The sequence below is a fragment of the Phoenix dactylifera genome, chromosome 5, assembly GCF_051530095.1.
Source record: "Phoenix dactylifera cultivar Ajwa chromosome 5, Ajwa_hap1_PhDact_Kaust_v1.1, whole genome shotgun sequence".
Taxonomy (NCBI): Eukaryota; Viridiplantae; Streptophyta; class Magnoliopsida; order Arecales; family Arecaceae; genus Phoenix; species Phoenix dactylifera.
Genome location: NC_143194.1, coordinates 18,902,126 through 18,920,074, shown reverse-complemented (window position 1 = coordinate 18,920,074; position 17,949 = coordinate 18,902,126). Strand labels below are relative to the sequence as shown.

At 44.5% G+C, this 17,949-nt stretch overlaps 1 pseudogene; it reads right to left on the bottom strand.

The window, feature by feature from the left end:
* Positions 1 to 163: 163 nt before the first annotated feature.
* Positions 164 to 17,949, bottom strand: part of LOC120104625 (uncharacterized) — a 32,809-nt pseudogene continuing 15,023 nt past the window's right edge.

Here is a 17,949-nt window from a genome sequence, read left to right as displayed (position 1 = left end):
CGAGCTGTCAAAGGTCTATCTGAAGAAGGGATGGGCCTGATCTCCATGGCCTGTGCTCGTATGTTCTCATCTTGCTGGAACTTTGATATCACACGTAATTAGAAGCTTCCTATAAACACATGCCCAGAAATTGAACACATGGTGAATCACAGGCTACAAGGTATAAGTAACTAGTACTCGATGAATATGCCATTAGTTACTGTGTCAATCTTTGATACATTGTGCTAAAACTGCTGGCAAACAGCTATTTTCATTTATTAAGAAGACAACCAAAGTGTGAATTACATACCCCCTGAACATGAAATGTTCGATAGTTTCTGAACAAACTGATCAGACAAAAGACCAAATTTAACAAAGCACCTTATATAACCATGAATGGAGTTCACCGGCGCTGACCAACATTCCAGCCACGAGGCTGGCCGCCACCTGCACCACTACCACCACCTCCTTGTTGATCTTGCATCTGTGCAGCCTTTTCAGCTTTCATGTTTCGCGCAATCTCAAGTATCTTGAGATTAAAGAAACGATCATGAACATATTTCTTCTCCTCTGCTTGTATCTCTTTGATGGCACTTGGGTATTGTTAGAATAAGTGGCTCATATTAAGTGGTATTCTTATTTGAGTGGTACACTGGTATTCTAACGGAGCGGAGTGAAGCGACGAGATATATTTATTTTTGGGATAATTATGTAATATTTTATCTTACCAGAGATGCTGATAGGGATTGGGACTCCAGGGTTAGGGTTTAGCTATAAATATCTTGTAACCCTTGTTACTTTGGTGACAGAAGAAAAGTTACGGCCGTTTCGCTCCCGTGGACGTAGGCATATTGCCGAACCACGTAAATCCCTGTGTTCTCTTCTTCTTCCTCTTCTTCTCTTAATTCTGTGCATTGTTCTGTTCGCCGTTTGGATCCTGTATTTTCGCAACAATTGGTATCAGAGCCTTAGGTGATATTTCCTGCGGCTGTGGGCGGTGTTCTTCCCGTGGGGAGATTAGAGGCGTCTTCTCCCAAGCCGAGAAAACGCAAAGAAATTTTCCTCCCGTGGGTGGTCTTTTCCGTGCCAGGTTGGTTTCACAGGAGGGGTTGCTTCTTGAAGGCCGTGAAGAGAGGGAAAGGGGAGATCAGACGTGGAAGGTTTTGCTTCAACGTGAAGGTAGGAGATTTTCCTTTCACGTCGGAGGGGTTTTTTGAGGGTTTTGTGTCCTCTCTCCCAAGCACAGGGAATACAATTCTTCACGTGGGCGTTCCTGCTTCACGTGGAGGGGGGGCTCGTGGGTTTCTTCTTCCCAACCGAAACCCCATTGTTCTCTGGTTCGTCGTGGCTCCCGTGGAGAAAAGAAAACCCCATCGCAGAGAGCATCTTTCCCCGAGCACGCCGTCAACCCCGCAGCCTCCTTCCCGTCGTGCTCTTCAACGGGAAGCAGGAGATCAAGGAGGAGAGGAGCGCTGTCCGAGCAAGGAAGCCCAAACCCCCATCGTCGACCGACGCAAGCGAGGAGAGGAAGAACTTCCCGTCATCCGCGCGCCACCACCGCCGTCCGTGGCGGGATCCAGTGGAGAAAGAGGCCGTCGCTAGCGCTCCGCCCGCCGGTCCTCTCGTCGCGAGGAGGGGGGTTCTGCCGTTGCTAGCGTGCGTTCTGACCTAGGAGAAGAGGGGCGTTTCTGGTATTTTAATTTTTCAACAGATCCTATTTTTTCTCTATTTTATTTTGCAAAAAAATAAGATTGTAGGGATGTCTTCTGCAAAGTTCGATGTGATAAAGTTCGATGGAACTGGGAATTTCGGGCTATGGCAGAGGAGGGTGAAGGATCTGTTAGTATCACAGGGTATGGTGAAGGCCTTGTATGGAAAGAAACCAGATGATATGGGTAATACAGAGTGGAAGGAATTGGAGACTAAGGCTGTTTCAAATATACGACTTTGTCTGGCTGATGACGTGATGTATCATGTCATGGACGAGGAATCACCGGCAGCAATTTGGTCAAAATTGGAGAGTCGGTACATGTCCAAGTCGTTGACGAACAAGCTCTATCTTAAGCAGAAATTGTACGGTCTTAAGATGACAGAGGGTGCTGATTTAAGCCAACATATCAACGTGTTCAATCAGATTATCAGTAATCTGCAGCGAGTTGATGTGAAGTTCGAAGACGAAGACAAAGCGTTGATGTTATTGCATTCTTTACCTGCTTCTCCTACGTACGAAAATTTGGTTACAACTCTGACGTGGGGAAAGGAGACCCTAGAGTTAGAGGACGTCATTGGAGCCTTGTTAGGTTTTCATCAGAGGAAGAAAGCCAGTGCTGAGAGTTCTCAAGGAGAAGGCTTAGTGGTGAAGGGTAACCAGGAGCGTGGAAGAAGCAACACAAGGAATGGATCAAATCGCAGTAAATCTCGGTCTAAATCCAGAAAAAAGAAGAGCATAACGTGCTACAAGTGTGGAAAACAAGATCACATAAAGCAGAATTGTCCTGAGAAAAAGAAGGATAAAGATGATGACAGATCTGAAGGGTCCAAGTCTGCAAATATAGTGAAAGAAGACACAGAGAGCAGTGATGGTGATATACTTTCAGTTTCGTCCAGTTCAGATCATCTCGCGGATTCTTGGATTCTAGATTCAGCATGTTCCTATCACATGACGCCCAATAAAGATTGGTTTGACACCTACAGGTTAGTTAATTCTGGTTCTGTTTTGATGGGTAATGATGCATCTTGCAAAGTCATTGGAATAGGTAATATCAGAATTACTATGTTTGATGGTGTGGTTAGAACGTTGTGTGATGTTAGACATGTTCCAGATTTGAGAAAGAATCTAATTTCATTGGGTACCTTAGACTCTAACGGGTTTTGTTACAAGTCTCAAGGTGGAGTAATGAAGGTTAGTAGAGGTGCTATGACAGTGATGAAGGGGCAGAAAGTAGCAGGGAACATCTACAGGTTGATAGGAACTACTGTTGTAGGTGGAGTTGCTGCTGCAGAGTCTGAGTCTGATAATACAGTCTTGTGGCATATGCGTTTGGGTCATATGAGTGAACGTGGTATGCTGGAACTGCATAAAAGAAATTTCCTGAAGGGTATTAAAACTTGCAAACTGGATTTCTGCAAGTATTGTGTTCTTGGAAAACAGAACAAGGTTCAATTCAGGACTGCCACGCACAAGACAGAGGGTATTCTTGATTATGTTCATACAGATGTTTGGGGACCAGTCAGAGTAGCATCACGGGGTGGACATACATATTTCGTAACTTTTATTGATGATTTCTCGAGAAAGGTCTGGGTGTACTTCATGCAGCACAAGTCAGAAACGTTTGCCAAGTTCAAGTTGTGGAAAGCTGAAGTAGAAAATCAGACAGGGAGAAAGATCAAATGCCTCAGGTCAGACAATGGGACTGAGTACACAGATTCAAAGTTCATTGAGTTTTGTGAGCAGCATGGGATTAAGAGACACTTCACAGTACGCAAGACACCTCAGCAGAACGGTGTGGCGGAAAGGACGAACAGGACTATAGCTTAAAGAGCACGGTGTCTCAGGTTAAATGCAGGGCTTGCAAAGAACTTCTGGGCAGAGGCAGTGAATATGGCATGCTTTTTGATTAACAGGTCACCTAGGGCAGCACTAGATGGTAAGGTTGCAGAGGAGGTATGGACAGGTAATGAGGTAGACTAATCAAGTTTGAGAGTATTTGGATGTCCTGCCTATGTGCATATTCCTAGTGAGGAGAGGTCAAAGCTAGACCCGAAGTCTAGACAGTGTATCTTTCTGGGGTATCAGAAAGGGGTGAAAGGGTACAAGCTTTGGGATTCGAAGGCAAACAAGGTGGTGATCAGCAGAGATGTGGTTTTTGATGAGAAAGCCATGTTGAAAAGTACTCAAGAAGAAGAGAAGCAGATGCCAGAAAGTTGCACCAGCAATAAGCAGGTGATGCAGGTGGAGTTAGAGAGTTCTGTCAAGGAAAATAATGTTCAGGGTACAGAGACTTCTACCTCAGCCGATCAAGAGCAACATAATATAATCACAGACAGACCCAAGCGTACTATCAAGCCACCAACTAGGTATGGTTTTGAAAATTTGGTTTCCTATGCATTAATCACTAGCAGTGGAGATCCTACTACTTTTCAGGAGGCAGTACATAGCCAGGAGAAGAGTAAATGGATGGGTGCTATGATGGAGGAGATGGAATCTTTGAATAAAAATCAGACATGGAAGTTGGTGGAGCTTCCAAAGGGGAAGAGAGCGATAGGATGCAAGTGGGTGTTCAAGAAAAAGGAAGCAGTATCAGAAAAAGAAGGGGAAAAGTTCAAGGCACGTCTGGTAGCAAAGGGATACTCACAGAGAGCTGGGATTGATTATGATGAGATTTTCTCCCCAGTGGTCAGACACACTTCCATCAGGGTAGTGTTGGCATTGGTAGCACATTACAATATGGAGTTAGAGCAGATGGATGTAAAGACAGCTTTTCTTCATGGTGAGTTGGAGGAGCAGATTTACATGCAGCAGCCAGAAGGGTTTTCAGAACCTGGACAGGAGCACTTAGTCTGTAAATTGAGGAAGTCACTTTATGGGCTAAAGCAATCTCCGAGGCAGTGGTACAAGCGTTTTGACTCCTACATGATTCGGATTGGCTACAAGAGATGTGAGTATGACTATTGTGTTTATGTGAGGAGCCTTGATGATGGTTCTTTTATTTTTCTGTTACTTTATGTGGATGATATGTTGATTGCTGCAAAGAGTATGAATGAAGTCAACAAGTTGAAGACTTTGTTGAGTAGAGAGTTTGACATGAAAGATTTGGGCGCGGCCAAGAAGATTCTTGGGATGGAGATTCGCAGGGACAGAGATTCCAGGAAATTGTGGTTATCTCAGGATAGTTATATACAAAAGGTGTTGGAGAGGTTCAGCATGAGTAATGCGAAGCCAGTGAGCACACCTTTAGCGAATCATTTCAGATTGTCTACCTCACAGTGCCCAAAGACAGAAAAAGAAATTGAAGACATGTCAAAGGTTCCATATGCTAGTGCAGTGGGGTGTCTGATGTATGCTATGGTTTGTACTAGGCCGGATTTAGCGCATGCAGTTAGTGCAGTGAGCAAGTTTATGGCGAATCCAGGAAGACAGCATTGGGATGCAGTCAAGTGGATTTTCAGATACTTGAGGAGTACTACAGACCATGGTATCATGTTTGTCAGACAGCAGGATGATCCTTCAGTCGTGGGGTATGTTGATGCAGATTATGCAGGGGACTTGGATGACAGGAGGTCGACTACAGGCTATGTATTCACTCTTGCAGGAGGGCCTATCAGTTGGAGGTCCATGGTTCAGTCTCTAGTTGCACTATCTACGACTGAGTCCGAGTATATGGCAGTGGCTGAGGCTGCCAAGGAAGCATTGTGGTTGACGGGATTAGTCAAAGAGCTGGGTGTTCAGCAAGGTGGAGTTCAGTTGCATTGTGACAGTCAGAGTGCGATCTATTTGGCGAAGAATCAGGTATATCATGCGAGAACCAAGCACATAGATGTAAGGTATCACAAGATCAGGGAGTTGGTTTCTTCCGGTGACATATTGCTCGAGAAAGTTCACACTTCTGAAAATGCAGCAGACATGTTGACAAAACCCGTTACTGCAGATAAGTTCAAGCATTGCTTGGACTTGGTTAACATCTCTAGGTGCTAGAGAGGATGTGTTCCAACCTATCAGCGTCAGGTGGTATCCCAGGTTATTTTTCTCCTAAGGGGTGAATATTCGCCAAGGTGGAGATTGTTAGAATAAGTGGCTCATATTAAGTGGTATTCTTATTTGAGTGGTACACTGGTATTCTAACGGAGCGGAGCGAAGCGACGAGATATATTTATCTTTGGGATAATTATGTAATATTTTATCTTACCAGGGATGCTGATAGGGATTGGGACTCCAGGGTTAGGGTTTAGCTATAAATATCTTGTAACCCTTGTTATTTTGTGACAGAAGAAAAGTTACGACCGTTTCGCTCCCGTGGACGTAGGCATATTGCCGAACCACGTAAATCCCTGTGTTCTCTTCTTCTTCCTCTTCTTCTCTTAATTTTGTGCATTATTCTGTTCGCCGTTTGGATCCTGTATTTTCCGCAACAGGTATGGGTTTGGAGGTGGTGCCTTCCCCTGGCGGCGTGCAATTTGCTTCAACTCGGCGTATGCCTTCTTCATTGCTTTCTTCTCAGCCCGATATTCCATCTAACAAAAAAGGAAAATTGTTAAGACAAGGATATGAAGATTCAGTGAAGTAAATCCAAGCAAAGTTCCTGGTCATAAGAGCTAATGGACTTGTAAAAATGGAAGGATATGGGGGTAGATTAATGTTTCAACTTTTGACCATGTGCTCCTGAAAAAAAAAATTATGAAGAATCAAAAGAAACGGGGATATACATCAGCTACAGCCATGGCCTCCTCTTCACAGACACCCGGTCCTTTTAGTTCCAGCACGCGCCAAGCAAAAACTCGTGCAGGAGGGGGATCAAATCCACTTATCCTGATGAAAATGAAAAATTCATTATTCTGACTTCCCAAGGCACCAAATTCACTCGTGATACAAAGTAGTTAGGGAAAAAAAATGGTCAAGACTAATAATTATTAATATGATTTTATTTGAATGATACCAATTTAAAAAGGCAAAAACTGTGAAAGCTGGTCCGACTAGATGAAGGATTTAAGTAAAAGCCTGTACAAGAGATGACAAGGTTTCTGACTTTAAGATTTCAGTTTCATCTCGACTGAAATGCAACACCGATGAAAGTTTAACCAAGAATCTGAATGTCTTGGACGATGGAAAACAACCCGGAGATGAATTTATCAGTCAATATAGTATGTGATCCAACAATCAAATGAAGGCACTTGTACACAATTATTGATCAGCCATTATCTAGTGATATTTCAGATTATCAACCAAGACATCCAGGGCTACTTTTCTGAGCATTGTAAGGAATGAATAGCATAATATTTTTTTAAAAACAAATATGATTGACATTATATTTTGTAATACCATAATTTGTAATGCATTTAAGACAGATATAACATCCCATATAATAACATAATGTAGCAGATTCGCGGAGATGTTACTGCCCACCTCCAAAGATACATTTAATGTATTGCAAAACATGGAATTCTCGGATTTTACATAAGTTTTAAAATTGCATATAATGATTTTATAATACCAGGTGTTTCCTTGTGCCATGAAATTACATAAAATCCCTATAGGGTCATATACCTCTACAACACTTCACCATAAGAATATTGCCTCATTTCAGGCATGCGCTCATCTACAGGATAAGATGTGCCTCAGTAATATCTAAAGAATATGGAGATTTCCGCATTGAAAGAAAGCGAGGATCTCTGTCCCAAACAATTATGTGGATCCTGCATAATTTTCAAGAGAATTCCACCTGAAGTCCCCTCTAACAAATATTAAGTAGATAACACCCTACCATAAGAAGGATAAATCAAATTCTTGTTCAAAAGAAAGGTGAAAAGTAAATATTATCAAGCATATGCGCTGTAGACTAAAACCACTATATCCTATCTCTGTGTCTATCAGTCTCTCGTTCCTAAAGATTTGTACTAATGCTAATCATTACCTCTCATTGAATGTGTTGCTGGAAATTGGACCCGGGGGTGACCACTGGCTGAGAAGGTGGAGCTCCGGCAGGTGGTGTGTCTGCGGGATGCGTCCTCCGGAGGATCTGCAAAAAGCTGATGGCCGGGGTTTCCGGCGCCGGCCTAGCTGTTGCTGGAAATTGGACCCGGGGGTGACCACTAGTTGAGAAGATGGAGCTCCGGCGGGTGGTGCGTCGGCGGGCTGCGTCCTCTGGAGGACCTGCAAAAAGCCAATGGCCGGAGTTTCCGGCGCCGGCCCTTCGATGCTTAAGTCAGAGGGGAACTTTTGTGGAGAAAGGAGATGACTTGTAAGTAGAAGTCAGAGCCAAAAATCAGAATCTTCCTTCAAGAGGAAGCGATTCTCCTTTTATAGGAGGGATACATGGTTATCTGTGACGTGACTGGACGAATTAAATGAGTTACTGTCATGATTGGGCATGATCGTGTGAATTAATGAACTGCCGTGGGTGACTGGATGGAGTTGAGTGAGTCAACTGGTTGCCGTGGATGGTCTGAGATTTTGAGTAAGCTGGAAGTCCGTGGAGATCGTGCACATTTAATGGCTGACAGTGGCTCAAGTAGAGATCATGGGATTGGGTCCCATATGAGGAGGGGAGAGTTTTGGTTCCCAGCAGGGTGAAGGAGTTTGCTTCGTCCTTTAACCGGGTCTTCTTTGGGGTTGAGGTCGATCGGGTTCAGCTTGGCCGAGACCAAGGCCGCGAGGCTGTGAGCTCTGAAGTCGGGGATGCCGAGGTCGGGCACTTCGAGGTCGGGCGCTTTGTGGTCGGAAACCTCTAAGGTCGGGCGTGTCCGCGGTTGGGCCCCCCTGAGGTCGGGCGCCTTGTGGTCGGGCACCTCGTGGTTGGGCGCCTCTAAGGTCGGGTGCCTCAGAGGTCGAGTGCCCTGAGGGTTGCTGCCGGGGCGTCTGTCATCACGTGCCGGCGAGGCATCTACGTGTTTCGGGGCAATCCATTTTTTTTCCAACACTATTCCCCAACTTTCGAGTTCGAGCCGTTCACGAGCTCGGGCGAAGGTAGTAGCTGCCTTTATTATGCTAATGGGGCCAAGCAGCTTTAAATTGTTCCACCATTCCGCACGCTTCGGGGTATTTTTAATGAGAGGCGACGGGGCGATGCCCTTCTGCTTTTCGAGGTTGCTTCGAGCCGTGGGCTCATGATGAGGCTCCAGGATTCGACGAGACGCCGCTTCGATTTTGCTTTAGAAGCGTCGATCCAGGTTGATATGTCGCTTCAGTTTTCGGGGCCGACATGTAGCGCGATCTAGGCGGAAGGCGGAATTTGGCTCTGTCGATCTGGACCGTCGGAAGGGTCTATATAAACCCCAGACCTGGCCCTAAAAGCTTCTATTTGGCCGCCGCTGCTGCTGCCTTCCCCTTTCTCCATTTTCTTTCTCTTCCTTCTCCTAGCCGTCGCCCAGTTCTTTCCGGCGGTGCCTCAAAGCGTTTTCTTCACCTTCGGCCGGCGGTATTTTTGGGGAAACTCGCAATAGGTCTTTCTCCCTCATTTGCTCGGAGGGTTTTTGCCCTTCTTCCTTTTTTTGTCTTCCTCCTTCTCTATTTTTTCTCTTGGGGATGGGTCGCGGTCTGGACGAAGTCGGGTCCGATTTGACCGAGGAGTTGGAGTTGATCCGCGGTTGGTTCTTCCCTCCATGCGGGTTTCGCCTTGAGCCCGCAGGGTCGGAAGACCGGATGACGAGACCTCCTCTAGGCCGGATCGGGATATACGTAGAGACACTCTGGGCCAGCCTGCGATTCCCCTCGCACGGGTTCATGAACGAGTTTCTGGCGGCGTACCAGCTCGTCCCAGCGCAGCCCGCTCCGAACTCGTAGAGGACCATTGTTGGTTTTTTATCCCTCTGCCTTGTGCATGGGACATCGACCTCGGTAAATGTCTTCCGCCGGTGTTTTATGTTGAAGTCCAACCTGGCGGATGGGGAATGGCTCTACCTCGCCCTTCGGGGCGGTAGGCCGTTCTTCCGAGGTGCTCCTTCCTCCATTTGTGGATGGAAGAAAAAATTTTTCTTTCTCTCCTTCGAGTGCACGTGGGGATTCGACCCAAGGTGGGGACATCCCCGGCTCAAAGCCGCCAACAAGCTCCCTAGACTTTCAGAGAGCGAGCAGAAGGCCCTCGATGCTGTCCACGGCCTCGAGGAGAATATTCTTCTGAACGACCTCCTGAGCGAGGAGGCTTTGGTGAACGTCAGCCTGAGCTCGGCGCGCCCCCGGGGTAAGGGCAGTTGCATTGTTCCTCTTGTGTTTTGTCGTCTCTTGTTTTACTTATTCTATTTCTTCTTTATCATTATTCTTTGGGGACGACCTGACACTTAGGCCTTTTTTCTTCAGATATTTCAAGGATGGTGACCAGCGACTCAGCTCTTTATGCCCGGTACAAGAAGAGGGCAGCTGAGGCTGGCGGGGCTCCACCCGAGCCCAGGAAGAAGGCTAGGTTGGCCTCAACTTCTGCTCTCGTCGAGATGGTGGGTCCTGAAGCTGGAACTTCCGGGTCCATCTGGAAGGAGGCTCCGTCCGCCGGGCATGCGAGCTCCCGCTCTAGGGGGCATTGCTGTTGGGAACCCGCCCATGCCGCAGAAAATTCAAAAAAAATTCAGATGGCAGCGGAATCAACATAAGCGGGATCGACGTTCATCTCATGAACGTTGTTTCATGAACCGTTCGTAGATGGGTAAGGATTAAATACTTTTTAAAACATTAGAAGATCAGATCTTCACCTTGTGCGGGTAGATGATCACCGCAAACTGATGATCGTGGTTTTGGATGAAGGTTCGCTTGAAGCCGTTCAAGTGCCCGGCCTCTACGGGTATCCACACGAAGCAGGAACCGATCCAAGCTTTCTATCTCCCCGGGGTGCTAGCTCCCTTGCAGAGATAACTTTGATGGCTGATCTCCTCCCTTATAATCAACCCTTGATTGTGCTTAGGAGGAGGAGGAAGAAGGAGCAACCAAGGAAGAAGATCACCTGGCTTTTCAGCCTTTATCTTTTCCCTGCATTGGAAGAAGGAAGGGTGGAGGAAGAAGGCCGCCAAGTCCTTCTTTTGTTCTTCCTTGCTTGCGGCTGAAACAAGGAGGGGAGAGGGGTGGCCACGGCTTGGAGGAAGAGAGCTTCACACATTTTAGGGCGCCGGCCCTTGCTCCTCTTTTAAAGCCATCTAGGGCTCCTACAATTTAGGAGCCCTAGATTAACTTCCTAAGAGGGGGCGCCGGCCCCCTCTCTTCATGCCACACCAAGAAAAGGAGAGGGGCTTATGCCCCTCTTATTTGGTTAACCTAATCCTCCTCCAAGGAGGATTAGGTGTCCCTCTCATGGTTTAGTCCTAATCTAATTAGGCTTGAATCAATTGGGTTCAATCAATGCTAGTCCTAATCCAATTAGGACTTGAATGAACCATGACTCAATTGAACCCTTCAATCCTAATCCAATTAGGAGTCATGTTGATCCATTAGATTAATAATTAATTAGGACTTAAGAAATCCTAATCCAATTAGGACTTATTTAATTTTAGTCCTAATCCAATTAGGACTCTTATTTGAATTCGAAGTCCTAATCCGATTAGGACTCTAGAAATCCTACTCCAAGTAGGAATCCAAATTTAATTCAAAACTCCTAATCTAATTAGGATTGTAGGAATCCTACTCCAAGTAGGAATCCCAGTCCTACTCCAAGTAGGACTCCCAGTCCTAATCCAATTAGGACTCCAGGAATTCTACTCCAAGTAGGATTCGTGTTTTAAGTCCAATTAATCAATTCCCATTCCTTCTTCAACTGAATATCAATCGAATTGATTACTTGTGATTCCTAATCACGATTCAACCATCGGATCGGTCAATACTTCTAGTGTGTGTGACCCCATAGGTTCTATTCTGACTGGTAGTGAGATATATTGTGATCTCTATCACAATATCATTGAAAACTCCTTTCAATGGGTCGGAACGATTCCAACTCTACTCATTAGGGTTAATCGATCATCGAGATAATCCCTGTGAGTCCCACCATCCACCAGTGACACCTAGCAGCATGTAGTGGCTACCCAGCAGAATAGAATGATGAACCTCTAGGTGCAGTTATCATGTGATACAGTCCTTCTATCGTGGATCCTTACAAGACGGAGGTCATGGATAACTCGTCAAACCCCTTCGTTTGTCATATGTCAAGATTTATTCGACTTAAGTTCGAGAGCGGAGAACTCTTTCTCTACTGTGCAATCTGCCCCGGCCGAGGTCTTATGAACTCAGTCTTATAAATCACATAGGATCTCTCCTTATCTATCAAGGTCGATAGATTCCTTATAGGTGCATACCCTACTCCTACAGTGAACCTACTGCAGCCAATCTACACTGCATGGACCCATATGGCTAGAGACCATGTATGTGTGCAGTCAAACTACAATAACCTCACTGTGAGTAGCCGAAGCATCGCAGGTCAAAGGACCAGTCACACTACTGCAACATCAAGCAAGTCACTGACGAGTGGATAGTCATCAAAGTGACTTCTTGTATTGGTCACGCTCAGTACCCTTGTTCTCTAACAAGCACCTGCACTATTACTTTAGTGTCTCCACACCGTGGACTCGAGTCTCGTCCATCCATAGGGAAAGTAATGTGTGCACTGATCTCATCGGATCGATCACCGTCCTCATGATGATCCATCGATCAGGAGCGTTTAGAAATTAATCACTAATGATACATGGCTTAAATTCTCAACTCTTGAGAATATGCATCATCATCTTATTAATTCCTTGGACGATTCATAGACACAATAACAATATGAATGAAAAAGATGCCTTTTATTTATTCAATAATAATAAAGTCAAATACAAATTATGTCCCAAAATTAATAATGTGTCAGCCAAAATTGGCTTCTAGGGCATACATCTAACAATCTCCCACTTGCACTAAAGCCAATCAGTCATATATCTTAGTCCCATCTTCTCAAGGTGGGCTTCAGTCTTTTGCTGACTTAGCTGTTTAGTGAACGGGTCTGCCACGTTGTCCGCGGAGTCTACTCTCTGCACTTCGACATACTTCTTCTCAACATAGTCGCGTATGAGGTGGAAGCGCCGCTCTATGTGCTTGGACTTCTGATGAGACCTTGACTCCTTAGCTAGAGCTATGGCGCCATTATTATCGCAGTAGAGTGTTATGGCATCTGATGTCATCACGTCTAATTCTGCAATGAATTTCTTGAACCAGAAGCCTTCCTTAGCAGCTTCAGATGCGGCGATGTATTCAGCTTCCATAGTAGAGTCAGCAATGATCGGTTGTTTAGAACTCTTCCAGTTCACCGTACCACCATTGCACAAGAACACATATCCAGATGTTGACTTTCTATCATCGACGTCAGTCATGAAGTCTGAATCTGTGTACCCTTCTACCTTCAACTCTGATGATCCTCCAAAGACCAAGAATAAATCTTTAGTTCTTCTCAAGTACTTAAGAATATTCTTCACAGCTGTCCAGTGTTCTTCACCTGGATTTGACTGAATCTGCTTGTGACACTCACAGCAAGAGCTATATCAGGTCGTGTACATAGCATGACATACATGAGGCTCCCTATTGCCGATGCATAGGGAATCTTGCTCATGCGTTGAATCTCTTCAGATGTGTTGGGGCACATCTTCTTGGAGAGATGAATTCCATGCCTAAAGGGTAAGAGACCCCTTTTGGAGTTTTCCATGCTGAACCTTTTCAGCACTTCCTCTATATACATTTTCTGTGATAGGCCAAGCATCCTTTTAGATCTATCTCTATAGACTTTTATTCCCAAAATATAGGATGCTTCCCCAAGGTCTTTTATGGAGAACTCTTTTGACAACCAGACCTTGACCGAGTTAGCATGGGAATATCATTCCCTATCAGGAGGATGTCGTCCACGTACAGTACGAGAAATACGACAGCGCTCCCACTAACCTTTTTGTAAATACACGGTTCCTCTTCGTTTTTGATGAATCAAACGTTTTGATTGCGTTATCGAAACGAGTGTTCCAACTCCGAGATGCTTGCTTTAGTACATAAATGGACCTTTGCAGCTTGCAGACCTTGTGATCTCCATCACTGGAAGTGAAACTCAGAGGCTGTTCCATATAGATATCTTCTTCAAGATATCCATTTTGAAAAGCAGTTTTCACATCCATCTGCCAGATTTCATAATCATGAAATGCTGCAATGGCAAGCAATGTTCGGATGGATTTCAGCATGGCTATAGGTGAAAAGGTCTCCTGATAGTCAATGCCTTCGCGTTGACTATACCCTTTCGCCACCAGCCTTGCCTTAAAGGTCTCTACCTTTCCATCCAAACCTATTTTCCTTTTGTAGATCCATTTGCATCCAATAGGTACAATACCTTCTGGTGGATCTACTAAGGTCCAGACTTGGTTGGAATGCATGGAGTCTAACTCTGACTTCATAGCTTCCAACCATTTCTCGGAATCGATATCAGATATCGCCTCGTTGTAGGTTTTGGGATCCTGTATGTGATCCCTATCTCCCACTAGGAACATTTTCTCGGTATCCTCTTCTAGTATACCTAAGTATCTATCGGGAGGATGGAAGACCCTACTGGATCTGCGAGGTGGTTGAGGGACAACGTGTACTGGCTCTGTATTAATGGGTTTTATAGGATCCATGACTCGTTGCTTTTCAGAGACTTTCTCTTCAAGCTCAATTTTTCTCCCACTGCCTCTATCAAGGATAAACTGGTTTTCCAAGAAGATGGCATGACGGCTCACAAACACATTGTGATCCTCTGAGACGTAAAAATTGTATCCTAATGACTCTTTAGGATATCCTATAAAACGAGCACTTATGGTCCTAGCCTCTAGTTTGTCCGTCTGTAGTCTTTTGACGTGGGCTGGACATCCCCAAATCTTGAGATGACCAAGACTTGGTTTCTTACCATGCCATATCTCATACGGTGTGGTAGGAACGGATTTAGAGGGAACTCTATTAAGTAGATATACTGCGGTAAGTAAGGCATCTCCCCAAAGAAACATCGGTAAATCAGTGAAGCTCATCATGGACCGGACCATATCCAATAGAGTCCGATTTCTCCTCTCTGACACTCCGTTGAGTTGAGGTGTACCCGGAGGAGTCCATTGTGAGACTATGCCATTGTCTTTGAGATAGTCCCGGAATTCTCCACTAAGGTATTCTCCTCCTCGATCTGATCGAAGAGCCTTAAGAGGTTTCCAGTTTGTTTTTCTACTTCATTTCTGAACTCTTTGAACTTTTCGAAAGATTCAAATTTATGTCTCATAAGATACACATACCCATACTGTGAATAATCATCGGTAAAGGTAATGAAGTACGAATAACGTCCCCTGGCTTGCACATCGAATGGGCCACACACATCTGAGTGTATCAGGGTAAGTATTTCAGTGGTCCTCTCCCCATGTCCTACAAAGGGCAATCTAGCCATTTTTCCTTAAAGACAGAACTCGCAAACTGGATATGACTCGGAAGTCAATGAGCCGAGAAGCCCATCTTTATCCATTTTGTTCATTCTGTCCTCTCCAATATGGCCAAGCCTGAGGTGCCACAAATATTTTTGGTTTATCTCATCCCTGGATCTCTTGGATCCTTTGCCATTCACTTCTTGCTCAGACACATTTACAGATACATCCATATGCAAATGATAGAGACTGTCAATCATAAAACCACGTGCGACTATTTTATTTCTGAAATAAATAGAACAGCAGTCTTTGTCAAATGTAAAAACATGACCTTCCTGTGCTAAACATGAAACAGAAATCAAATTTCTGCTAGCAGCAAGTACATAATAGCAGTCTCTAAGTAATAAACTAAAACCAGACGGTAGTTGCAGATGGTAGGTGCCCACAGCCACAGCAGCAACTTTTGCTCCGTTGCCAACCCGAAGGGTTACCGCACCTTCTGCCAGCCTTCTACTTTTCTTTAGACCCTGCATGGTAGTGCATAGATGAGCACTAGAACCAGAATCTATAACCCAACTAGAAGTAGAAGAAACCGTTAGATTAGTTTCAATTATGAGCAAGTCTATACCTTCTGAAGGTGTGTCACCTTTCTTGTTCTTCAGGCTCTCGAGGTATGAAGGACAGTTCCTCTTCCAGTGGCCGTCGACATTGCAGTGGAAACATTTTCCTTTGTCATTGGCCTTTTTCTTTTGAACTTCCTTCTTTGGCTTCTTGTCTTTCTTCTGCTTCTTCGCAGGCTTCTTTTTCTTCCAAGTAGACTTTTTCTTGGAACCAGAAGTCAACTCAGCAGCATGGACATTGCCCCTTGAACCTTTCAAGGCTCCCTCAGCAGTTACCAACATATTTATTAGTTCAGTCTTAGTGCATTCGATCTTATTCATGTGGTAGTTTACTATAAATTGTCCAAATGAATCAGAAAGGGATTGAAGGATCAGATCTACTTGCAATTCCTTGTGCATGTTCATACCGAGCTTCTTAAGCTCCTCAAGGTCCTTGATCATAGTCAGACTGTGATCATGGACGGACTGCCTCTCGCGCATCTTTGTTTTGAAGAGCCTCTTGGACACTTCAAAACGAGCTGTGCGACTCTGCTCACCATACAACTCTTGCAGGTGTGCCAGTATGTCCCTAGCAGTCTTCATATTTTCATGCTGGCATTGTAGTTCATTGGACATGGATGCCATGATATAGCACTTGACCCTAGTGTCATCGTCTGTCCACTTCTCATGCGTCGTACGCTGATCAGCGGTCGGACGTGCTGGTAATGCGGGGATGTCATTGTCGAGCACATAGCCTATTTTCTCGCAACTCAGAACAATTTTGAGATTCCTAAGCCAGTCTCTGTAATTGGTACCATTCAATCGGTTGGTCTCAAGAATACGGGTCAAAGGGTTTGAGGCTGACATTATGATCTGCAGAGAGTAAAGATTCTAGTTAGACTTTTGTACTTGATCCTTAATCTGTTCTAAGGACTTTTAGAACAAATGTAACTCCCACTATTTTCTCGAATTTCTCACACTCCCCTGGTAGGAAAACGGAAATCCTACGCGACTAGGGTTTCTAGTAGGTATTGCGGTCTCACCAATCTATATGGCACCTCACCTAACAGTTATTGGTGACACATAGATGGATGAGTGTACAACTCTTGTACAATGCTTCTCAAGCATGTTGCAGTGCAACTTGGTCTTTAAGCCATGAAGACCTCACCTAACAGTTATTGGTCCCATTTCTTAGTTAAGTCAGACCCACCGTATAACCGTAGAAATAAAGTCGTCATTGGGTCCTCACCTAACAGTTATTGGTGCCCAACCCCATCTTTATCCCTACAACATCTCATGTCTATAGAGAGGTTCAGCCCCCCGATGCAACTTGCCCACTGTATCCAGCCGAGACAAATCAACATCAGAAAGACCTTAGCAGCTCTACTACAGTGGAAGACCTATTGACTTAATATTGGTTAATCAGGTCTTAGTGTTTGCAACTTGAGCTCTTCATAAGAGGTAATCGAACAATTGACCAGGTAAGCAGGTGGGAGGCTCCCCTTACTCAGAGAGTAAGGTCCTAATTAAGTAACCACCTTTCATGCTTTCCTAGACACCAATTAGATCAATTAATCTAATATGACTTGCTCATGTCGGTTCACTCTCGACTTGATTGAGGAGGTTTTAGTTTAGGTCTCATTGGGTTTGCTACATCACATGTAAACCTATCTACCCGACTCTCATTCACATCACATGCAAACGGCACATTGCAGGCAGTTATAATCGCAGCATTAAGTAAAACTAAACTTTAAATAGGTGATGATCATGGATTCTAATTAGGTCATATTACAAGCATGTACGTCAATCGATCAAATGGTCTTCAACTTTTGAATTTGTTCCAAGCCTCCTTGATTCGATCCTTGACCAACTCTTGATCCAATCGCCATCAACCGCTTAGACCCCTGTTCATCTCATGCCTTGTCCTTAACTTGATCGTTGACGTACATCACATCACAGAAATACAACCAGATGTAAAATAAAAATAATAATAAATTACATCTTCTTTTAGGAGGCACGCAGGCCTCTCAAAACATCAAATAAGATGCATGCAACCATCTGAAAAATTACATGACATTGCAGATCACATCGCAGGTCTTTACATTTAATACCAAAAGGGTTTGAATCCTATGATCCCCATATGCAGCAATTATAATTTTCAGATCTGAGAATTAATTGATTATGTTATGACATAGGTTGCTGATCATGCTAATCATGATTCTAAACTTTGTAATCTCATTAACAATGCAATTAGAATCATCATCTTATCACATAAAAATTAGCATGCAAAAATTCAGCA